Source organism: Vulpes lagopus, chromosome 2 (genome assembly GCF_018345385.1).
Source record: "Vulpes lagopus strain Blue_001 chromosome 2, ASM1834538v1, whole genome shotgun sequence".
Lineage (NCBI taxonomy): Eukaryota > Metazoa > Chordata > Mammalia > Carnivora > Canidae > Vulpes > Vulpes lagopus.
In genome coordinates, this window is record NC_054825.1 from 118,268,204 (window position 1) to 118,294,612 (window position 26,409).

A 26,409-nucleotide genomic window follows, 5' to 3' on the forward strand; every position below is an offset into this window, starting at 1 on the left:
TGAGATCATGACCTGTGCAGAAGGCAGAGTCTCAACTGACCGTGCCACCCAGGGGCCCTCTACTATTTTCTATTATTTCTGTTTCTTTAAAAAAAAAAAAAAAGATTTTATTTATTTATTCATGAAAGACACAGAGAGGCAGAGACACAGGCAGAGGGAGAAGCAGGCTCCATGCAGGGAGGCCAATGTGGGACTCAATCCCAGGACTCCGGGATCACGCCCTGAGCCACAAGCAGATGCTCAACCACTGAGCCACCCAGGTGCCCCCTATTATTTCTGTTTCTATGATATGTATGCTAGATAAATTAATACAAAGCAATCGAGGCACCTGGGAGAGAACAGAAATGTTAAGAGAAGGTGGGATGTCAGGAAATCTGAGTTCAAATCCAGTTTATATCATTTACTGGATTAAAGTATTTTGCTTTTCTAAGCATCAGCTTCTTTTTCTATAATGTAAGATTTGTTTTTTCTCTGTGAGATTAAAGAGAAAGGATCTACTTGATACCTGGCACCAATGCAGTGATCAATAAAATATCCATTTATTCAGAGTTAACAAGTTCTTAAAATTGCTCAGTAACAATAGGCATCTGTAAAGAATGAGGAAGAAAAGAGGTAAAGTTTGCTTTCAAATGTGTGTTTGAGTGAATTACTGAGCAGTGGAACTCTGGTTTTTAGATGCTTATAAGTTTTCTTTTGAGTTACCACTGTGGTGAGGGTATAAGTAAGTACATTAACTTAACCAACGTAGGAAAGTACTTTTGTGGGCTGATATGTCTAAAATATACCACACCCTTATTCTAGAATTGGTCAGGGTGAATGCTGTTCTGTTGCCTTCCCCAAATGCTTTTCTGAGCCTAGCAGTTTGTTGAAAGAGACACGAACAGTGAAAGCATCGTGTTCATTCCTCCCAATGTGATTTGATTTGTTTTGTCTATCAAAATTTTAATGACTTAAATAAAGGGGGCTCCACTACTTCCCTTGGGGGGGGATATCGATTGGATAGCATAAAAGCTTACAGAATGGAGAAATTGCTTTGGAAATATCACAGATAAAAGTATCCATTGCACTTATCTTTTGCATAGTGACTTTGATAAAGAAAGATTCTTTGTGACTCAGGTCACACCAAACGAAGTGGCTCTTTAGCTGCCCGGCCACCAGGAGCAGCATCAGAGGAAAATGAGTGGAGCCCGCAGGTGTGGTCTTAGGCATCCTCTGTTACCTATGCTTTAATCCAGCGTGACTGTGAAAATGGTCAGATCCCTATCACACTTGAACCTCTGAGTCTCTCACTGAGTATTGAGTACATATTATATAATATATATTTTATATTTTATATAAATAAAATATATATTATATAATATGAGTATATAATTTAATATATTATATATTATTATATATAATATATTAATATAATAAGTATATATATTAATATATACTTATTACTCAATATAGTATATAATGAGTATAATGAGTATATAATAAGTATATAATAAATACATCTAGGGTTGGCTTCTTTCTGAATATTGACTCTTTTATATGGAGGCTAAAAGTAGCAGAGTCAAACAACAATGAAAAACAGAACTAAACATTGACTAATTCAAATATCCTGTTTCCCAAAAACAGTGCTATGCATTTAGATGTTTCTTGAGGGGACTCAGTGTTTTGCTCTAACAGTGATTCCTTATGTTGCTACAAATAAAGCTATAAAATATGAGTTAAATAAAAAGCTCAATGACTATAGTTTGTATTCTTTGCCACGCCGGCGTTTTTCATCTGTAGGTCTTGTTACCACAGAAGGCAGCATGGGGAAGTGATTGACAGCAGGTGTTTTAGAAGCCTGGGCCTGGGTCACAGCTCAGCCCTTTCCCAGTTGTGTGACTCTGGTCAAGGTGCTTAACCTCTCTGTGCCTCAGTTTCCTAATTAAAACAAAAACAAAAACAAGGAAAACAAAAGCACCTGTAAAGCAGGGTTAATCTGAGGATTAAATTATTTAGCATTCGGTGCTTAGAACTGGGCCTGGATCTTAATAAATGCTGGCTACACTTGTGTTTACCTAGGAATGTCTATCTCTTTGGCTAGACTCTAAGGGACAAAGAGAGATGTTTTATCACCATTTTATTCTCAGCATCTACCATAATGGCTGATGCACAATAAGAAGAGCTGCCAAAAAAATAGGCTCATCAAACTGAACGTAAGCGATAAAATTTGTTACAATAACAACAACAAAAAAAACCCTGTAAATTTTAGTCAATAATGTGTCAATATCAGTTCACTTGTGTGTAACAAATGTACCACACTAATGCAAGATGTTAACAATAGGGAAATCTCTGTGCCTGGAGTGGAGGTAGAGGGTGGGTATATTTAACTCTTCTACTCGATTTTTCCGTTAATCTAAAATGGTACTTAAAAAGTAAAGTCAATTAATTACACAGAAAATAAGTAAAATAAGGAGCTACTAATGAGATCCAGTCTGATTAGCTAATGAGATTCAGTCCTCCATGGTCAGATTGCAAAATGACTGAATTAAAATAAACTGAATTAAAGGATTTAGGAAAACCTTACACTGAGGAGTGTCTTGTCAGAACACCAAGGCTCCATCTAAAAGTGTGATTGCTTACTCTCCCCAACTGCAAACAAATAAGAGCTCACTTAGGAACAGTGAAAGACCTAATTGGCTGCAGAGATGGCCCATAGAAATATTGACAACACTATATGCTACAGTTTACATTTTGCATTAAGTTGCTTTGCTTGTTCATAAGTCTTGTCCTAAAATAGTAATTATACTGTTTTCAGAACATTGAAGCTACATCTAATAATTAACAACAAAAAATCTCCAGAATGCTCAAAACCCAGTAAACGCCAGACTGATTAAACACTGGCACACTAAGGAACAGGTATCTAATAAATACCTGGGAAAGGAGTAAAATTAAACAAGGGGACTATGGCCTTGCACACACTACCACCCTGGAGTTGCCTACGCTGCCCAGCATGGTCAACCCCACCTTGTTCTTGGACATTCTCCTAGACTGGTAGCCCTCAGAGTCTCCTTTGAACTGTTTGCAGACAAAATTCCAAGGACAGAAGAGAATGTTTATGCCCTGAGCACTGGGGAGAAAGGACTTGGTTATAAAGGAAGTATTCCAGGATTTCTGCGCCAGGGTGGTGACTTCATGAGCCATAATGGCACTGGGGGCGAGTCCACCTACGGGGAGAAGTTTGATGATGAAAATTTCATCCTGAAGCAGAGAGGACCTGGCATGTTTTCTATGGCTAATGCTGGACCTGACACAAATGGTTCCCAGTGTTTCCTCTGCACTGCCAATACTGAGTGGTTGGATGGCAAGCATGTGGTTTCTGGCAAGGAGAAAGAGGGCAGGAGAATTGTGGAAGCTGTGGAGCCCTTTGGGTCCAGGAATGGCAAGGCCAGCAAGATCACCATTGCTGACTGTGGACAAATCTAAGAAATTTGACTTGTGTTTTAAATCTTAGCTACCAGACCATTCTCTCTGTAGCTCAGGAGAGCAGCTCTTCACCCCCATCTGTCCAAAATATCCTGTCATCTTTGAACTGTTGCTGCAATTCTATGGGCTCCATATTTTCCTGCTCCCCTCCAAGTCTAGCCAGATTGCAGAGTTAAGTTTATGATTATGAAATGAAAAATAAACAACAACAAATAAAATAAAAATAAACAAGGGGACTATATGAGGAATACTTTTTCCTCAGTGGAATAGGGTCACATGCAGAATTACTTTATATAAATCACGATCACACCCTCAAATTTTCTCCCAGAGGTTTTTGATCTAATAAAATTACAAATATACAGCTTCATTATATATGAGACATGGACTATTTATAAATATATAGAAACAGCCACAGAAAGGTTATTGAAAAGAAGATTAAGTATACATATAATCTGGGGTACAAATTTAATTTTGTGATTAACCCATGTAGAAGTTGCATTCTATTCAACATTTCCTAATTCTTAAGTAGAGAAAACCAGAACCTCTTAGTTTCTCCTTCAGCAGCATTTTCTCAGAATTGAGGTACTGAGGTGTGTACTTTTTTTAAGGGAAAAAATAATGTTTAATTTAAAATAATTTAATAACCTTTTTATTTGTATGCAGATGAAAAGAAATGTTCAGAAAGATACTTAGGGGACTGTTTGCAACATGCTATTTGAAGAAATATATCAAACCTGTAGGCATCTGTGTCCTCAGGAGATCTTGATTTTGATGAGAAAACAAAGGCAATAAAAGATAATAAGCAACATAATGTACCTTCTAAGTGTCTAGCACTGCTCTAAACATATGGGGATACATCAGAGAACCAAATGGATTATAAACCCTGCCTTGACACAGTTCACCTTTCCTCAAGGAGGCAAGCTAAACTGCATGGCTCAGTTTTGTCCTTCAGGTATAATGTCATATGAGGAGGAAATACTGGATAGAAAGTGTGTTGTGTTTTTGTAACCGAGCTATCTTTAAAAGAAAGAAAAAAAAAAAGGAGTAATCTCTCATATCAAAAGGAAGGCTAGTCAAGCAGAGATAGAATGGTGTGACTGGGGATGGGAGAATGTGTTGGTGGTGTCCTGAATTTGCATACTGATTTGTCTGTTGTCTGCTTGTGAGCGGTAGAGCCATCCTGAGCCATAACTTCTTTATCTGTACAATGGGCCATTCTCATGACAACATGAGATGATGTGCTACACTGTCAAATTTCTAAATCCAAGATTTTTATTTCTATTGAATATCATTATCTTTTATAGCTCACTAAAGAGATTAACCAGAGATTAACCAGATTATCTCTGGCTCTTAGATTTATCTATTGAGCTATGAGATCCAATACAACTAGTTGGGCTGTTGGTGCAACTTCCTATGTAAGTTTATGTCGAGGTGCCAGATGGTGGGTGGGCTCTGTCTCCACCTTTATTCTGATGTAAGCTTGATTTTCTTTTTTTTTTTTTTTTTTTAATTAAATTAAAAGAATCTCATTGGGATTTAGCTTTCAAGCTATAACAGGCCTTAAACACAATGTCAGGTCTTGGCAGAACTTGGTAGAATTATTTGGCAGAATTTGGCTTTGAGAAAATAAAAAAGCAAGCTCTAGTGGATGGGAAATAATAACAACAGGAAAAAAAAGTGCAATCATACCACAGACAATTTAGGATGTGTGTTCCTGGAGCAAATAAGGAATAATTTTAGATTTACATTGACTGGCCTTTGGAAAGTATTAGTAGCTTTATTCTAGAAACAGTAGAGAGAATTGGAGAAGGGATTTATTCTTGTGACATTCTAAGTATATAAAAGCACTTGATACATGTCATCTCGTTTTCCTTCAAAAATTACTTGGGTGGGAGAAAGCAGGTAAATATAATTTTTCCATGTTTATAAACACAAGAATTTTGATTCTTAAGTTCAAGACTAAGTTGGACAGGGACTCAAGGTAAGAAACCAGGCCTCTCTCCATCAGCTTGCACACTTCTTTTTCTACTTTTCTAATCACAGCAGCCAGACATATTTAGGAAGAATCAACACTATTAGTGGCCAGTTTCACTGATCCTGAAGGATGAAAAGAAGGCATTTTAAATACTTTCTTTACTCAAAGTTCTTTTCTTTTGGTTCATATCTGGCACCTGGGTGGCACAGTTGGTTAAGTGTCCAACTCTTGATTTTGGCTCAGGTCATGATTTCAGGGTCGTGGAATCAAACCCCACATCAGGCTCCAAACTCAGCACAGAGGCTGCTGGTCCCTCTTCCTCTGCTCCCACTCTCCCCACTCTTTCTCCCTCTGTCAGATAAATAAAATATTTTTAAAAAATAGTAAACTTCCCTGCTTCCTGGTTACAACTACCAGCATAGCTCCTAACTGGGCCAAGTCACCGTTACACTTCTTTTGAAGATTGTAACAATGGCATGGTGGAGCTTTGAGCTTAATATGTAGCATCTATCAATTCCTTTAAAAGCTTCTTACGAATGTGTAAGGTCAAAATTATCTAATAGATTATAAACACACAATGGTTTACTTGTGAGAAAATCACAGAGCTTGGAGTCAAAAATTGATTTTGATCCCCACCTAGCACCAGAATTAGTAATCATAAAATCTTGGGCTGATGACTGAGCCTCTCTGAGCCTGTTTCTTCATTTATGAAATTGGAGTCATAATACCAGTATCATTTAAGGCACAGGATATTTTTACCAGGATAGTTGGCTAGATAGATAGGTATGGAAATATATGTGGTAACATACATTAATGTACCTGAGAATATATATGATCATATATATTATTCACAATTTTAAGAGTGATGAAATGTGTTAAACATATTAGCCTTATTATAAGTCTGTGAAATAAACATAATTGGGATTTAATATATAATATTTAATGAAATCTAAGATGCCATAGATTTTAAGTCACATCATTCTTTTAGTCCTCACTATAAGAGACTATAAGACTATAAGAATATAAGAGACTATAAGAAGACATTGTCAACTAAATTAGGACGCAAAGCTAAGATGCATCCTGATTCCAGAGACATTAACATCTGAAAAAAAGTTCATCTTATTTTAATTGACAGGATGTGGAGGATTACATTGTCACCTTCATTTAATTTACATATGTGTCATTTTAGACTTAACTGTTGTGAAAGGAGCCTGTTCACTTTAGAAGTGATAAATCTAAAAAATATATATGTATAAATCTGAGGATAGTATCCTGGCAGTCAAGAGCCTAGGTTCTGGCATGATAGACTGAGTTAAAATCTATTTTCTACTATTTAACCAGCTGTGCGATCCTTGCTAATTAGCCATTACTGTTAATCATCATCATCATCATCATTATTATTATTACAAATATTGTTTATGATGTGAGACAGCAGACAATCCCCATAGTAACTTGTTAGGGTTGGTTAGAGAAAATTAATCCTATCTATGCATATTTGAAATATTTTCTATTGATCATAGAACTGAGTGGAAATTTAGCTGATTCAAGGCAACACATCTCCATTTCTGTAGAAACAGCTCGGAGCACTCATGCTGCTGACAGTGGGTCAGAATCTGATGGATGAAATGCTCATATATACATATGACTACAGTGTGCTAATAAATCATTTCCTCCAAATGGTGCTCCTGTCATCATGTGAAGCAGTTAACAGAGCAACGCTCCTCAGAAAACATTTGGAACAAATGTGCACTCTTTTAAAAATATGTTATATTTTATCCAAACCAAATACTGTCATGCTCATTTCAATTTTATTCATAATATGTAAGAATATATTCTATTTTTGCTGGAAGAAAAAAATACTCAATTGAAGTCAACATGTTTTGCTTTTTGTGAGCCGTAATGTGATATATAAATGATACATAAATTATTTATCAAAAAGTCCAGGATGCAGAAAAAGGGTTTCATCTTCTTTTTCCTTTTGGATTTATAGAAAGAAGCTTCTTGCCACTGTCAACTTGTGTACTGTGTAGAACAGACAAACTGCTAAAACTTTTGGGCTTCAGATTGGTGACTCTTAATGTGCAGATAATATCAATTCAGCAAAAAGTTGTGAGAATAGACAGATAATATAAAGTGATAAAAATATGTAATATAGACTCAAATATGCTAGTTGCTCTCTCTTTCCCTCCTCTTAGAATGATGTAGGCTTTCTTTTCTTTCCATTTTGGATTCTCCAAAGGGCCAAACTCTGTATTTTGACATTCCTAGAGACTCACCTATGACATATCTGAATGAGAATTTGATAGCATGAATTAAAGACTTTTCCTTTGTATTTAAAATATGTTTTCAAAATGAATATTGAGTATGGCTGGGAGCAGGATCACTGACTCTGTCGCTAACATTTCCCATCCAGCCTAAGCGAAATATCACTGTCCTCTTATGCCAAGAAGCAGGGTTGGGTTTAGCTTTAAAGTTTACACAAATGTGTGCTTAGGCAAACTTTGCTACTCAATTTGGATGGCATTGGCTGAGCCTTAGTTTGTCTGCTGTACAAGGTTCAAATCAACTGTGTAACGGAGGGAATTTTTGCAATGTCAAGACATGGTAATCATTCTCTGGGCTTCTCTGAGGCTTATAAAGACAGTACATTTTTAGATTTTTGATCTCCAGCCTCCAGTTCATCTGTGGTCCTGTGCTGCTTTCTATAAAATTAAGTCTCTGAGTGGCTGTCTGAGTAACCATAAAAGAATGTTTATGCAGCAGGAACAGTTTTCTTGGACAGTTTTTCACCAAGGTCAGCAGTGAGCCTCTGGCCTTCTGACACTTTGGACTTCTTAATGTGACACTTTTTGCATCAGTTATCCAGAGAGAAGCATTGTCAGTACAACAGGAATTGGCTTATGTCAAGCTGACACAGCTCGACTGTCAGCTTGAGGGAGGGAGACGGCTGGTATACAGGCCTCCTTGCAAGGAGGCCCAAAGCTCAGTTGGCATTGCCTAATCAGGAAATAAATGACATTTGTGATTCAGGATCACATTGTAACTTACATAAAGTTTGTGACTACCAAAATTAAAAAACATGATTCCAGGAGTGTCAACGGCTTCTTCTCAGCATTCAATTCAACTTTGTTTTTAATTGCACAGACCTCACTGCCTGAGTATGTCAAATTCACTTTTTCCTTTCCTTTTTGGATGGCAATGTGCGGAATGCCCTTGCATAAACACAGCCAGGGCATGAGCACAGTTCTACTTCATTTCCTCAACTCTTTGTTTTGCTATTCCCTCATTGTCCTGTGTCTGCATTCCTTGACTACTGATGGATTCAGTCAGCATCACCCAAGGAGGTATGTAGAGGGATTCATGAAGTAAAAGGCCAAGGAAAAGGTCAAATTAAAAAGAAAAAGAAAAAGAAAAAAGTAGGTATATTAGTCAGGGTTTTCCAGAATCAAGAGGCTTCTCCCCATTTTTCTATTGAGAATTCCGTATTTTTTCATACTGATTTGTAGGAATCCTTTGTACCTGCTATATACAAATCTTCTTTCAGATAGATGTCTTGCAAGTATCTTCTCCCTTTCTGAGTTGCTTTTCTCTATGTTAATGAAGTCTTTGGATGAACAAAAGTTGTAAATTGTAATATATTCTAATTTATCATTTTCCCCTTTAGTGTTTTTTTGTGCTCTGTTTAAGAAATCTCAAAAAAAAAAAAAAAAAAAAGAAAAAGAAAAAGAAAAAAAAAAAAGAAAAAGAAATCTCCCCTCTCCAAGATCTTTCACTTTTATGTCTAAAATCGATCTCAAACTGGTTTTTGTAAACGGTGTGGTAAGAGTCAAGATTTGTTTTTTCCGTATGAATACTGAGTTGACCAGACACTGTTTATTGAAAAGACCATCATTCTCCATGGATTAAATGTTTCTACAAAAAAAAAAAAAAAAAAGGGGGGGGGGAGGTGGCAGCCCGGGTGGCTCAGCGATTTAGCGCCGCCTTCAGCCCAAGGCCGGATCCTGCAGACGCGGGATCGAGTCCCACGTCAGGCTCCCTGTGTGGAGCCTGCTTCTCCGTCTGCCTGTGTCCCTGCCTCTCTCCCTCTCTGTGTGTCTGTCATGAATAAATAAATAAAATCTTAAAAAACAAAACAAAACAAAACCTTAAATGAGCTGTAACAAATCAATTCTCTAAAAAACAAAACAAAACACATCCCCCCCAACACACATAACATACATCTCTCTCTCATCTATCTATCTATCTATCTCTCTATCTATCATCTATCAAAAGGGAGAGAGAGAGTTTAAGAAGTTGATTCATGCTACCATATGGGCAGGTAAGTTTGTAATATGCAGGTCAGGCTGACAGGCTGGGGATCTAAAAAGAGTTGATGTGGCAATTAAGAGTCCAAAGGCAGTCTGGATTCCTTCTTCCTCCGAAGACCTAGGTCTTTTCCTCTTAATGTCTCCAACTGATTGAATGAAGCCCCCCCTGTTATGGAAGACACTGTGCTGTCTTCAAAATCTGTTGATTTAGATGTTAATCACAACTAAAAAGTATCTTCACTCCAACATCTAGATTGGTGTTCAATCAAACATCGGGGTGTCAGGGCTACTTAAGGCGACACATAAAATTAACCACCATATTGGGATATTCACTTACAATAATTGAAAGAACATTTAGACTGTAAAATTTAGTAAACAAAATATATTTTACAAAGAAAATGAAAAAAAAAAGCCGTAATTGTAAATGATTTTTAAGCCCATCAAAAATGAGTATGATGTTGGCCAATGTTCTGAGATCACAGGACTCAGGCCAAAAAATGAACATAAACTCTATTACCCTACTCCTTTGAATTCCATTTATTTTTTAAATATTTTATTTTTTTATTCGTGAGAGACACACACAGAGAGAGAGGCAGAGACAGGCAGAGGGAGAAGCAGGCTCCATGCAGGGAGCCCAACGCGGAACTCGATCCTGAGTCTCCAAGATCACAACCTGGGCTGAAGGTGGCACTAAACCTCTGAGTCACCAGGGCTGCCCTGAATTCCATTTTTGGATAATTTCTTAGACTTGTCTTTGAGGCTACTTATGGTAATTTTTTCGTATTTTTTTTCTAGTGCATTTTTTAAAAAAGATTTATGAACGAGAGAGAGATTGGAGCAGGAGCAAGGGACAGAGGGAGAGGTAGAAAGAAACTCCGGCACATTCCACAATGAGCACCAAGCCAGATGTGGGGGCTGGATCTCATGAACCTGAGATCATGACCTGAGCTGGAACGAAGAGTCAGGTGCTTAACCAACTGCACTACCCAGGTGCCCCTCTGGTGCATTTTATGGATAAAATTCTTTGTTCTGACTCTTAAAAATGAATAAAAATATGCAAAGATAAACCACACCATTTTAATTTCACATATTTAATATGTTCATCAACTAAAACATTTTGAACTAAATATAGCACATGTATCTTTCAATATATATAACATTTATTGTGTCTGAAACAGAATTCAGCGACCACTGGGAATAAGAGCAAGCACTTTCATGCTTTATTTCATTGGCATGTTATTATCTCAAGCCTTGATTAAAGAGGAGAGACATCCTAGGAGTTAGCTGAATTCTAATGACCCTTCTAAATAATCCTAAAAAGTTGGCTTTGCTATTTTGATTCTCTGATTTTTGAAATCACTTATTTATGAAGCTTTCTTATTTGATTTCTAATCGTTGGATGGACTTACTAGGCATGTAATCAGCCTTCCTGAATGACTGAAACAACTATCAACCTAATGGCAGATTTCAATACTTCTTAAAGTCCATCCTGCTGATTTCAATAATACAATTTTGAGTTAAAATACCAAAAGCAAATTCAACTGGAGATAGTCATCAGTGGCAAGGTGGGACGAATTTGCATGTGTAAGCAAAGGAGTAGGAGGAGCAAGAAAATCAAAGAAGTGCCACCAAACACAGGATGTGTCATATTTCTGACCCCATTAATTTAAATTGCTAACCAAAATAAATGCAACTCTTCTCATCTTCAAAGCACTTCATAAAAGAAAACAAAATTAAGTACCATAATACTAGGGTGATTCCTATTTTGTTGATGAAGAAACAGATGAGAAACCCTAATGTCCTTTCTAAGGCAGCAGTGGAGCTTTGACAAAACCGGGATTAAACAAAGAGCTCCCTGCCCCAACTTCATCAGGGCACTTGTCTGCCTCGATGCTGCAAACCAGTGCAGATGAATCATCACTGAAAGCTGGCAGTCTGGTTGCCACATGGAAACATGTGAGCGCCGGATTCTCTGAGAGGCCGGGGGCTGGGGGGGGGAGGGTAGGGGGGAGATTGTTGATCCAGTCTGGGTTAATGCACGGGGCAACCAAAATTCAGCAGCACTGTCTCAGGTTAACACAGAAGAAGACAGAGAAAACCCTGACAGGGACAGGGAGATGCTCAAAACGTTTGCAGTGCCACCCCAGGAAAATTCAAAACAAAGTAATAAAAGGAAAGTTGATCTGTTTGGAGCGCTGCTCAGGAATTACAGCCTTTTGGTGCCGAAATCTCCTCCCTGAGGAGAGCTATCAATTCTGAAAAGTACACCCAGTTTTAGGAAGACTTCTTTCTGAGACAGCCTTCTGACTTGATCTGTTGGAACGGTTGGGTTTTCCTTTAGACTGTTTGCTGTTTATTTGCAACATGGACATCAAACAGCCTGGAGAGCTCTATACACAGTCTAGTTTAAGAAAAACTTTGTCTTATAACATCATGGGTTTGTCTCCAATAGACTGGACAGTTTGTAGCTGTTTGGACACAGAGATATTTCTGGGAGTGTGAAAATTTCTGCCAGCATCGACACACAAAGGATGCAGGGCCACATGGTCTGAACCAAATACGCTTCTTGGCCTCAATTCCCTTTGCAGCCCCCGATCCATACGTGAATGTGAAATGAATTACATTTCAGTCAGAAACAAAGTGAAAATCTTAGAGTCTGAAAAAGTTGAACATTTAGCTTGGCTTCTTTCTGAATAAGGCATTTTCCAAGCAACATAGACCAGATCTCACATAAATGTCATTTACCCAGACTGCAGTGAGTAAAATTATCCATTAAGTAAATCACAGGCACTGTTAACATTTCCCTTGCTACAATATCCAACAATGATTTAAAAAAGAAATTGCTGGTCTCCAGAAGAAAGATGGCTGAGGTTACTGTAGAAGACGATGGGAGTGTTCCCTTGTAATCTATAATATTTTCCTAAATTAACAACCAAAAAGATGTCAGAAGCAAGCAGGTCTGAGCCAGTACGGTATGCTACAGGCTTATGAAATATAAGGATCGGACTTGTCACATCATGATTTTCCCTCCCAAGCTACACACCCAATGTCAGCGTGCCTTCTCCCAAGGGGTTTCTTAATCTCCCCTTTTAGTTGTTATTTAGAGAAGTTGATATAAAGATTTATGAGGCAACTGAAAAATATTCCTGATAAATATTTCTCTTCGTTAGCAAATATTTGGCTTTGAGGCTTGGTATTCCTGTCTTTCCTTTCAAAGATGCCCACTGGAATCAGAGTAGAAGGTCCCCTGGAGGAAGCCTTGGTGAGGAAGCCTAATTTTCGCAGCGGCAGGCAGTGAACGCATAGTAGAATGTAGAACGAGCTGCTATTGCCTGTGCCACAGCCCATGCCCACTTGCGGGTAAAATCACACTGTGTTAATCGTCTATGAGGGCCAACAGCGAAGCTCTAAGAAAGAGAGAGAGGGAACCAAACCCACAAGAATGGAACTCCTGCTTCCACCAATATCTAGTCTCATGGAATGTCAGCTGTGTTCATCGAAGGATGCCAGCAAGTCCTTGCTGACGACTATTTTCCACACTGACCCCAAATCAGAGATTTAATTTAGTGTTTCTTGAAGGCATTTTGGCTTGTTCTAGTCATAAACTAAAATACATAAGGCTCCGGAGAGTTGAGGGGGGAGCACCTCTTAGGAGGAATTTGAATGCCACTTGAAAATAGGTCTGTAAGAAGGAAACAAAACCATGCTCCCCAAATGACAGATGAGTAGAAGGACGGTGGTGGAACACTCAAGACACACCACTGCCTGATTTTGCCCAGAAGTTGCTATGTCCAGATGTAGCAGAGCTGGCAAGTTTTCAACGGATTACACGGGATCGAGCTGTCTATCCATTTTCTAGACCAGGGCTTTACTCAGTTAAATGAAAGCTTGAACAATTTGTGCGAGAAACATCCCGGTGGCATGGGCGGGAAGAAATAAAAGAAGACAAACAGTGCACTAAAAGAGGGTATCATTTTTCACGTTTTCGTGAATTTGGGAAGATGGAGGCTAATATTTTAGGCCATATTTGACAATCTAGAAATGGAAGGGCTCTGAAAAATGTTTCAACGGAGATCTCCATCAACATGATCAATATGAGAGATCTAAATACCAACTGTGATGAGAACTGATATATACAGATTGCTCTGAATGGCACTTGCTGGTAGGAAGGAGTGTGGTGCTCTAGTTTAAAACCAAACACACCTATTAATATTTAGTCCTCTAGTATATCCTGGACCTTTCCTGTCTCTGTGAGTTATAGGAAGACACAGCTGACCCTTGAGCGACATGATTTGAACTGTGTAGATCCACTTACATGGATTTTTTTTCTGTAAATATAGTACAGTGCTGCAAGTGTATTTCCCCTTCCTTATGATTTTCCTAATAACATTTTCTTTTCTCTAGCTTACTTTATTGTAAGAATAGAGATTAGATACATTCAGCATACAAAATGTGGGTTAATCAACTGCTTATGGTTATCAGTAAGGCTTCAGGTCAACAGTAGGCTCTTCATAGTTAAGTTTTTGGGGAGTCAAAAGTTTTATGTGGATTTTTGACCACAGGGGCATTGGCACCTCTAACCCCCGTGCTACTAAAGGGTCAACTATAAAACAAATAGGAATTTTACTCTTCTGTTCCAAGGCCAGAACCAGTGATCGCTCTTCCTTCATGTGGCCCCCGTCTTCTCATCTTGCTTTGGTAACTCCCTTCTCTGCACTTCTTGGCCTTCTGCTGTGCCTCTGTGATGGCACTTGTTCAACTTGTTTTATAGTCAGATGCTTGTCTGTTATTTTCTCCCATCAGACTATAAAATACTCTTTGAGGGTGGAGGACTTACCTTACTCTTCTCTCTCTCTATTCTTGTTGCGCACCCAATTCTTGCTTAATAAATAGTTTCAAATTGAATTTGTATATTGAATTTTATTACCTAACTTAGCACTAAACCATCTAAAATATTTTAAAAATCATAATCGCTTGGGTTTATACAGTATGTCTTCTCTAATACCTAACTTGGATATCTCGTCTGGTTTCACTGCATCTCTGTAATAAAAAAATAGACTTTGTTCCCCTCAGGCTTAGTGATAGGAACTAAAACACAAAAGGGAAAAATAAATGTTTCAAAGAAGGTCAGTGACAGAAGGATCAAAAGTCTATCAGAAACAGGATCCTGAAGTCCTTCTCAATGGTGTATACACAAGCCCAAGAGTTGGGATTTGCCGGAGAGCCTTTAACTGTCTGGGGTCTCACATTCTATAAACCTTAAGTAGCAGCTCTGCTACCTGAGCAGTATTTCATTGATAACTGATGCTCAGCACACACAATAGTATAATAAAGAGTATAAGAGTGACACTTACTTTTAACTCTTCAGAGGAGTGTGGGCTACAACCAGCTCAAAGGGCTAAGTTCTCAGAGAATTTCTAGCCAATTTGGGCCCAATTAAGTTGGAACAAAAGATGGTCAAAGGGACAAGATTAATGGATGGCTTTTATTTCTTTATTATTTTTTTTCTAATTTTGTTTTCTGAAAAATTTTCACTGGCCTCCTTAATAATTCTTTTGACAAGTGGATGCAAAAAGATAAGATACAACAGGCTAAATATGAATTTCAAAATAGTAATTAAATATTGTCAATGCCAATGCAGACAAATTACATTTTTTTTAAAGATTTTATTTATTTATTCATGAGAGACACAGAGAGAGAGAGAGAGAGAGGCAGAGACATAGGCAGAGGGAGAAGCAGCCTCCATGCAGGGAGCCTGATGTGGGACTCGATCGCGGGACTCCAGGATCACACCCTGAGCCGAAGGCAGATGCTTAACCACTGAGCCACCCAGGTGTCCAGACAACTTAAATTTTTAAGAAAAAAATAAATAGCTTTATAAAGGTCAGAGTGGATATCTCTTATTTTTATGGATCTCATTCCATTCCCTACTCTCTTTTTCTGGTATCATTTGCTGCTGTTTTATTCCCGGGCTTAGGGCTTAATTTAGTTATTTAACAAACACTATATGGTTCCTAAGAGTGCTAGGCACTGTTCTAAACATTTTAGAAAATTAACTTAATATCAACAACAACCCTACAAGATAGATAATACCATTATCTCAATTTGAGAAGATACTGAAGCATAGAGAGATTACATAATTTATCCAAGGTTACACATCTCATGAAAAATGGAGCTGGAAGACAAGGCATCCTTAGTAGCTGTGCTTTTTCCTATGAAGCTTTATCTCCTTCAAGTGGTATGCTAAACAGAAGCTGATGGTTTTTCTAACTCATCATGTTTGTCCACTTAAATACTTACCCTTTCCTAGCCCACACAAATACACTTGTTAGAAATACTTTAACTTTTGATCCAACTGTTTTGTTCTTTGTCTTTCATTGATGTATATCAACCGAGTCAGATTGATACGTCCTAGGAGAAAGGGCTATTTCTTGTAACTTGCCCTATGCAGTGTCTATCCTGTTCATGGAACAAATAGCTTCTTAATATACTTGTCTGGAGGTTAAAAAGTAATTCAACTCAACAAATGTTTATCAAGTACCCATTAGATGAGATGCACTGTGATAAGCATGGAATTTATAACAGAAGCCAAGCACATACTGCTAGCACATATTAATAGAAGATATTAGCACAAGGAAGCAAGATAGATTGATGCCGCCTTGCTGTGAAGGCCTACAGGGCTCTCTCCTTCAGAAGCCCAGTGTGAACCTTCACTTTTCCTGGGAGCCAGGCCACTCCATGAATGATGGTGTTTCAGGTTTGTGAGGCCTGGAACATGTTGCTTAGTGGGAGGCAGGCTTTTTGTCTTCTACTCCCATTTGGCAAAGATGCCTCATTATGTAAGACTGCCACTGTTTATCTGCACCATATTTATGGTTTTTGCAAGGGTTACTCTAAGGTTTGGCAGATATGGAGAAATATTTTATAAAGCAAGCCTTGTTAGCGGGCAAGACCTCAAATGAAATTTCTGGAGTATATCTAAAGTACCTTTAAATTGTTGTTCATGCTTAAGTGATTTAATGCCTCCCCCTCCACCCCTCATTGGTGATATTCATCAGATTTAGGTGAAAAGTAAACTCTTTCAGTAGGGTACTATTACTACATTGTAATTCCTAGGTTTTAAAAAATCAAAGTACATTTAGTTGCTCCTTGAAGCCTAACCAGCCTGAAGAATATTTAATGTTATCTTGTCTTTAGCAAACCGTACCTAATCTTAGGAAAGTCCTCTCTTCACTGGCCAACCTGAATCCCATAATACCATTTTTAATGACTTGCAGTTAACACCCTGATGCTTATGAATGGAAGATTTCATAAAGGTATGTTTGGGGAGATGTAGTCAAGTGCCAGTGTCTACTGAGAATTAGTTCTTTATTCAATCATTATTATTTTATTGTTAGCTTCATTGGACATTTATACCTAACAGTCGCTACATAAATCTGGATATTAATAAAACAGAACCCCAACACAAAAGAGTGATCACTTTACATGTCTTTGTTCTACAGCTGATTTAATGTCCCTGGGTATATAAGAGTCATTTTATGAACAAATTCTGTGATCTATTTCCAATGCCACCTATCATATTTTATACTTTAACATACATCTGACTTAGATTGCCTCCACCCGATTAAATGTCTTTAAAAATAAAAAAAAAGAGTAGTTTAAGATTGCTTCTCAGTCTAAAAAAGTAAATATTTCCATATAAAGGAATTATATTAAAATAAGTAAGTTTTAAAATTCCAGTGAATTTTGTGGTGCTTTCTGCAAGCTAGTCATAAAATAAAGGTCAGTCTTTCAGAATTTATTAGAAATCACGGAGCCCTTTTATCTGTGATAAAGAGATAAAAAAGTCAACTTTACTATATAGATTTTCCTGAACACTGTCTAATAAATCTTCCATTTTATAACTAAAATCATAATTTAAATATTTCCAAAGAGCTTCCTATTTGGAGGAAAAATGTGTCAATACTCTGCTAAAAAATCATCTTTTGAGATACCTGTTTTGTTTTGTTTTCTAAAGATTTTATTTATTTGACACAGACAGAGAGAGCACAAGCAAGGTAAGCAGCAGGCAGAGGGAGAGAGAGGAGCAGGCTCTGATGTGGGGCTCCCTTCTAGGACCCTGGGATGATGACCTGAGTCAAAGGCAGACACTTAACCAACTGAGCCACCCAGGTGGCCCTAAATACCTGTTTTGTAAGATTGTATTTTAGTACAGCAAGATAAACTTGTAGTACACAGTTTTATTAATTTGCAATCACTTGAAAATAGAGCAGTAAGCAATAAGTGTTACAAGTTTGTAACAACACTACTTATCAGGACAAATTAATTGTTTTCCTTTATGAAAGAAATAGAAAAAAGACTGATAACCATCTGCAATTGAGTCTTCAAGGCACAATTATCAATAAGCTGACAAGTCTAGAGAAATATTTTAAGTGCTGTAAGTAAAATCTCATTCAAAAGATTGCTTTAGTCTGCTAAGACTTAACTTGGTATACTATTAGCCTCTGTTTGCACCACTGTTTTTCTGTATAAAATCATAAACACATTTCTCATGTGTAGTATCTACTATAAACGTTTTCCAACACTTGGTGGAATTATAAACCTCATTATCACCATGATTTCCTTGTTTTTTTAATTGCCCCTTTTCACTCAATTTTACTCTTACTTTTTCCTTCTCACTATGTTTGTGTTTTTCTTGTAGATAAATAAATGTGAGATAAATAAATGTGAGACATAGGTAGTATCTTAGAATAAAAGCAATTCTCAAGAATTGAACTACAGTAACCTAATGACAGATGGAACAAAATGTAGTATCTGTTTGAATTGGGGTGCTTTGCAAAATTCACCCTATTTATACTATTTTATATTTATAAAATATATATTTATATATATATACTACCATATATACATATAAAATATTGTTACTTTAAAAGAATTGCTTTATAAGTTTTTTTTTTGTTTTTGTTTTTAGCACAATTTTAAGTCTGATACCATTCTGTTAAATTCTAAGGTCCTAGCCCAAGAAGATGTAGTTAGCTTGTCATTTACTCAATAGACAAGGATCAATATTGCATTCTCTATATCACATTTTCTCTCACCAAGCTTATACTTGTGATTGGAAATAACAAATCAATATGACAGACTTCACACTTGTGGCGCTCAATCTAGGAGGAGGGGTGTAGGAGTGGGAACAAAAATGATAAATAAATGACTGCACTATGATACAGAAATCACACACACACATTAATAAAGGGAGTTGTTGGGGACATAAGGCTAACGGACAACTTATACATGTGCACAACTAGTTGAGACATAATGCTCGAGATTACATTGCAAGATACAAGGAGATAAACTGTATGTGATGAAAATCCAAAAGCTATAGTGTGTCACAAATCAAGCCTGAAATAATAATATACCATGATGATAAAAAAAGAGTTACAGTTCAGGAATATAAGGGGAAATAGAACAATTAGAAACCATGGGGAAATCGCTCCATGGGATATAGTCTTCAACATGTTTAATGTAGGAAGTCCTTCATTATGCATTTATGATAGCCCAGTTTGGGGAGATTTAGAGAATTTTGAATGAGACATAAAGAAAAAAATATATAGGTACATCCAAATATGAGAAAGTCTGTGTGGTCAGGAATGCTTATGTAAATTGAAAATATTCATATTAGAAAAGGGATGAGGCAATGAATACCTGTAATTTAAAAATATATGAAAAAAATTTGTTCTCTGTAATATAATCAGAGCAGAGAAGAAACCTTTTTAGATGCACGCAGGAGACGTCAATACTCATCATTAGGACTAGTGTTCTGAGAGTGAGAGCTAAGAAAAATTCAAGTTGAGAAATAGTTCTGGGAGAAAAGACTGAAATAACAGTACTGTTTCATCTGTATGAGCAAAAGCTACACTTTAGTTCTCATGCCTGGAGACTCGAGGACGGCTCACTGGACCCCCCAATGACAACACGGTCATGATCCAAATGACAATGAAACAATTCTAGCCTGAGTCTACATGTATTCCATCTAGATGGAATGACTTAAAGATTCCAGGTTCCGTTTTTTTCCCAAGGACAGAAATTTGGGAGTGGGAGCTCAGGAGAGCTGTCTCATTTGAGGTTTAGTGAGAGACAGTCAATGTGTCTCCAGGGAGGATGAAGTTATGGTTCTGTCCATGAGGTTCTGTGGTTTCTAGCAGACCCCCAAGGGATGAGGCAGACCAAGGAGGCTTGGCCATGGTTGAGCAGAAGAGTGAACTTGAAACCTGAAAATCTGAATTTCTATTTGAAAGCTGACTTGAAAACATTTCAAACTGAAATTAAAAAAAAAAAAAAAAAAAAACAACGCAGTGTGGGGCAAGCTAAAGATGCTTGCTGTGGCTGAGTCTGGTTTGTGAGGGTACGCATGTGTGATTTCTGGTTCAGACTCATTTCTGTTTTGAAGGAGGAGGATTGAGTACATGACCCCTCCTAGGGCTTTGCGGTCAGATATGTTTCCATAGTCAATGACTCTTCCAAAGTCTTCTGAATCTTCACAGATCTTCAGCACCAGGTTTTATCCCTCTCACGATTGAACTCTGTTGGAGAAGAAGAGGAAGAGAAGGTCGGTACCAGCTTCCTTAGAGCTGAGCTGGTTTTCTTTCACAGGTGCATCGAGGTGGCATCAGAGCAGAAATTCTGTGGGGAGGTTGAGCAGCTGGGGTCCTAACCTCAGGGAGTAAATTTGGTTCTACCTTAGAAAAATCCCTGGAGAAAGTCCTGACTGCATTCAGGAGGTTGGGTTAGTGGCTTCTGGGATTCCATTCCAAGCTATGATTGCATGGTTCTGAGCTGTTTCTGATGATGTGTCTTATTTTCTGTCATTATAAGTATTCATTCTCTCCTACCCTTAAAAAACCTTCTCCTCTGCCTTCAAAAAAGTATTGCTCCCCCACAAAGCCTCAAAAACTGAATACAAAGAAACTTTGCAACTCCTCCTAAATGGACAATGAACCTTGACTGTTTTGTCTATGGATTTTTAAAATCACTGGATTCACTGACATTCCCAAATGATGCAAGTCTCCACCACTAAAGGTTTAATTCATACCTAAAATGTTGCCATTATTTTGGGTAATGATATATAATTAAGTCTGCTGACTGTTCTCATGCTTTTCTATCAGTGATTCATGGCTGTTGTCAAAAAGCAGCTGCATATCAGTGCTCTTTTTGTTAAAGCCCTTGTTTGAAGTACCCAACAAACAGGGTTTTCTTGATTCATCAGATCATCCAGGTAGATCATGTGCTTTTGTAAAAACCAGAATCTGTGCCAGTTTCCAGTTATATCTATTGCAAGTTTTTTTCTTCTCGAAATATTTATCGTGTTACTACAAAGTATAATAAAAAGAACAGATAAGGCTGGTTGATCTAAACACATTTATTACTGTATATTCCACAAAGTAACTCTGTAGAAGAAAACAGGCTGAGATCTGTGATTTCTTCCCCAAAGACGCGTGTTGCTATCTTACTAGAAACTTTAATAAAAGAATGGATGTGTAGTGTGACTTGATCTTTCCAGTCCTTCTGTAACTGAAGATTCTAATAGCAAATGGTAGTTTTTCCTACATAAACTACTAGAATAACTGATGTCTATTCCTTGGGTAGCAGGAGAACTCATCAGATTAGTAGAACTCAAAAACCAAAGCCATGCTCCAGTGTCACCTCCTTTCTGTGGCAGCAGCTGGACTTCTAGAAAGGACAGCAAACCAGAGGACTTGTTTTAAGAGAAAGGATTTACTAGCTTAGTTCCTTAGTATTGAGTAAAAAGAAACCTGCATAGAATTCAGATAACGTAACCACGTTAGATGAGTAATCTGACTCCTCATCATTTAATGTAATGGCATACAAAGAAAAAAAAAAAAAAGAAAGAAAGAAAGAAAGAAAGCCAGGAAAATAACTCTGCTCCCTTCAAAAGGAATTTTTCAACTTCAAAAAGTCCTTTCTGACTGTTCAATATGTATCTCACAAAACACAGCTGCTTTTCAAAATTACTGTCGACAGCAAGATAGAGGTGTTTGTTTTCATAGATCTGGAAGTAGAGAGCAAAAAAGCGAAAGTGTAGGGACTCACGTGGTTTTTCACTTGAGGGGGGAAAAAGGGTTTGATCATGAAAGAGGGATCTGTTTTCTCTAGACCCTGGATAATTTCTCTCAGCTTTGGCTTGATTTTTATAATGAATAGTTTAAACCCAAATTACAAGTTTGAATTAAGAGCTCTTAATCTACAATCCTTTTAGTTCTCGCAAGAAATAATTTCAGGGATTCATGTACTGTTGAAATTGCTAGGCATATATTTTATTATGGTTAATCACAGCTACTATTAAAAGAAAGGTAATAATATATGTTTTCTTCTGCTAAGATCAGCTGGTGAAACCGTGGTTCTCACACAGTTGCGATGTTCTCGCTAATTATCTAATCACTGGGATAAAGACGTACAGAACCAGGCAGGTTGAAGCGGCTCCTGTTGCAGGATTCCAAGTCGAAGTCAGAGTTTTGTAGACAGTGTGACCTATTTATCATTAAATATGCTGAGCTATTCTAACTGCTGCCAGTTTTGGGAGTCAGTGCCATAATTTCTCTCTTTGAATAAATGCTGTGAATTGAAACAGGCCACAACATTCTCAGGGATGGGAAATGATATTCATGAGCTTTCTCCTATAATCCTTTCTTTTATTATCATCTAGTTGCATCTATCAACACATTTATTACTGTCACTGAGGTAATCCTTGTATTTCAAGAACACTCAAGTATCATTTGCATTTTATAGATGAATAAAACAAGATAGTACTAAGTCAATGGTATCATCTGAACACAACTACTTCGGTGGCATAAACTACTTTGCTTCTAATTGACCTCCTTGTAGGTGTGTGTGTGATTCACAGTATATCCTAATAGTTTTTGTGTTTCTGGACAGATTTCTGAGTCTTTCATACTTTTGGTATCTCTTTAGTAGCTCTTTTTTTTGTCTCATGGGAGTAAAACTTGGTCAGCGCAGTGATTCTCAAATAGTAATGTTCATGAGAATTGCCTGAGGAATGTGTCAAAATGCAGATTCCAGGGCCTCTCTATACACAATTCAATACTGTGTTGGGACCGAGGAACTGGAGCTTTTCACACATATCCCGGGTGTTCTGATACAGGTGGTTCATGGACAGTCTCTTGTTTAACCCTAATCTAATGACAGTCCTGGATGAAGAAGAATTATTGGGCTTATTTCTTTACTGTTTGGTTTCCTGGAACTTATGACACCAATTAAAGCTTTGGCTTATTTTGTTTCCATAGGATAGAAATTTACTGTTTGTAAAACGCTTGGAGGTTTTACGTTTGAATAGGTTGTGAAAATTTCCCAGTGCAGCAGATCCAAACCATGGTCAGTATGTTTTGTGCCCATGAAAACTCCCGTTTGATTGTCACTTATGGAAGATAGTTTAAGAATATCCCTCTGTTAAGGCCGACATGGTATCAGGAAGGACACTGGAGCAGGAATTTGATCTGGCTATGCTTTAATTGTGACTTTTAGCAGTACCTGGCTTGTTTTGGCATCTAAAAATAGGGAAAATATAAATGTCTCTGGCTACCCTAAAGGATCATTGAATATACCAAGGAAGATAATGCACGTACAAGTAACTTATAAACAATACTTTGCTATACAGTTATAATAATGACACATGAATAATGAACGCAGCCAGAAGCAACTTATTTAAGACTTTGTTTAGGGAGTCTATAATTTTTAAAGACTTGTTAAACAGAGAGAAGTCTTATGGGGAACACGTGGAAGCTCCTGGTTTGGAAAAGACTGCTCATAAACAATCAAAAAGTAATTGTGTGGGAGATAGAGAAGTGTTTTCCTGACCATTTCTCAGGTTTGGACCCACAGAGTGTTTATATACTAAGTGGACGTGTGTTATTGGAAAGCTGAGCTAAATGTGATCGTGACCCTCATTTGGGAAAAATAAGGGTAAGGAGATGACTGTGATATTACACTTTCCTTTCTCTTTCCTGGGCCTCAGCCATAGTCTAGCTCTAACTGCAGTCTCTTCTTCCCCACTGCCCTCTTCCCCCTTCCTTTCTCCACTCTTTCCTGCTCTTCCTCCTCCTTCTCCTCTCTTGCCCTTCTCTTCCTTTTTTCCTTCTCTTTCTTCACCTTCTTCTCCTCTTCCTCTTCTTCCTCCTTCTTCTTTCTCTTCTTCCTGTTAAACTGTGCTTTATAGCACAGGTTACTTGTGTCACCCTCACCCCACCACCCCCAGATTCATACATTGAAGCCTAACCTTCAATGTGATGGTATTAGGAGATGGGGACTGGAAGGTGATTAGGTCATGAGGATGGAGTGCTCATGAATGGGATTAGCGCCCTTATAAAAGAGACTTTGGTGAACTCCCTACCCTCACTTTGGTCTTCTGAGGACACAGCAGAGAGCTGTCTATGAACAAAGAGTGACTCCTCACCAGACGCTGGATCTGTTGGTACGTTGATCTCAGACTTCCAGCCTCCCGAACTGTGAGAAATAAATTTCTGTTGTTTATAAGCCACCCAGTCTGTGGTATTCTGTTACAGCAGCTTGAATGGACTAAGACAACCTGCCTGATAGTAAGGTATGTTCCTGAGGAGAATGGCCTCTATACCTGGCTTGTATATCACTATGAGCTGTCAGCCATACCATACTTCTGGCACGTAAAACCTTTTGGCAAAGTATCAGTCACCGTGACTATGAGTACACGTCGAAGAAGCATCTTTGGATAATTTGAAGTTATTCAAATAAGCCTTGGAAATAGAGAGAACTGATTGTAATAACCAGAAATCTTAATTTGCTGAGGACAACTTTTCATTCCTGGAGAGAATACAAATAAAAATATGAGTGGTAAATCGTTACTAATTTTTCTTTTGCCTTCAATAACTAAAACTTGTGGTACTTTTTATTATTATGATGAGTTTATAATCATCTAAAACCTTTGAGTCTTTGCTCTTGGTGAAAAATTTGAATTGGGATATTGATCTACTTAAATTTGGGGGAATATTGGCATTATAGTAAGGGAAATACATATTAAATTTAGGTACATTTAGGTCTGGCACATAAATGCACTGAATAATGAATGTACACACAGAATTCATTTGAACTTTTCTTTTAAGATTATAAAATGATAATTAGCTAGAAGACATATGTAACTGCCAAATAAGACAGACAGTCTTTGATGCAGTTTTCTTTGGATGAAACATAACCACCATAATAGCCAGTAGTGTATGATGAAAAAGTCTGGGAAATGTTGTCCAACCGCATATGAAAATAGGTGCTGGCATTGCAGACAAGGAGATCCATTTTTTAGTGAAGAAATACTCTCCTTCCATGGAACTGTTGCCTAATTCTCACCAACTTGTCTTTATTGGCCTGAACATATCTTGGAGTCTAGTATTCAAATAATTTTTAATTACTTTAAAGTGTTCCATTTCTGGACTAGGTGTAAAGGTATATCATGGGATGAAAGTGCTTGATTTTATTTTTCTGCACTTCATTTTTAAAAAGAAGAAGCATATAATGACAATGCAATCTCAGGTGGTGAATATTCATGAAAAGTAATTTCCGAGGCATATTTTGGGTCACTTACAGATTCAATCCACCTCCTTCAATTGGATTAAAATTATTGCAAGAGATTATTGATATTTGGCAAGAAGACATAGTTTAAAATGAAGAATTATTAAGAAAAAATGCCTTTATTTTTTAAAAAGATTTATTTATTTATATGACAGAGAGAGTGTGAGAGAACACAAGCAGGGGGAGAAACAGAGGGAGAGGGAGACAGAAGCAAGCAGGCTCTCCACTGAGCAGGGAGACTGATGCAGGGCTTGATCACAGGTCCCAGGACCCTGGGATCATGACCTGGGCTGAAGGCAGCCGCTTAACCAACTGAGCCACCCAGGTGCCCCGAAAAGTTTGTCTCTAGATTAATTTGTCATGTCTTTGAGAGGAAAGACCTTATCTCCCATTTCCCTCCAACTTTCTTAAGCCTTTCAAAGTGCAGTCCATGTAAGAAAACACCCGGATTATCTGGCAACCAGGCTTTAGACAGTCAGGAGCATCAATCATAGAAGCAAAACCACTAGGAAATATAAACACATAAAATAAATGATTTATGGTAGGGATTTGATCTTATAAAATAATTGTGGTTGCTGTTGTTTCTGTGTCTGGTACTGGAATCTGAAGTTCACATGGCAGGCAGTCAGGAGGGATGGATGAACATGAAATTGGAAAAGCAAAGAAAACCTTGAGCCTGTGAAGCTAAACCAGAAACCACAAGGAAGGACTGGAACTCTTGTCAATCTCCCTCTGTCTCCAAACTTCCAACTTCCAGGATGGGGCCATTTTACAAGAAAAACTGGAGCCCTTTGTGTGGGAGCTGAACAGGCACTTGGCCTAGAAGTGAGAGAAACTGAATGAGAAGATCCAGAAGGAGCTGGAAGTGTTGAAGGTCCAGGTGCTTGTCTCCTGCCAGCTACGTAAGTCAGCAGTTAAGTGGCCATGTGTGTGAAATGCAACAGTGCCTTGTTCCCTGCACCAGCTTCTTGAGTAATACGTTTGCTCTTTGATTTCCACCTTCCAAATCTTTTGTAAGACATTCCTTGTGGCCCATGT

At 37.8% G+C, this 26,409-nt stretch overlaps 1 pseudogene; it reads left to right on the forward strand.

The window, feature by feature from the left end:
* The first annotated feature begins 2,989 nt into the window (after positions 1 to 2,989).
* Positions 2,990 to 3,515, forward strand: LOC121485362 (annotated as a pseudogene).
* Positions 3,516 to 26,409: the final 22,894 nt, after the last annotated feature.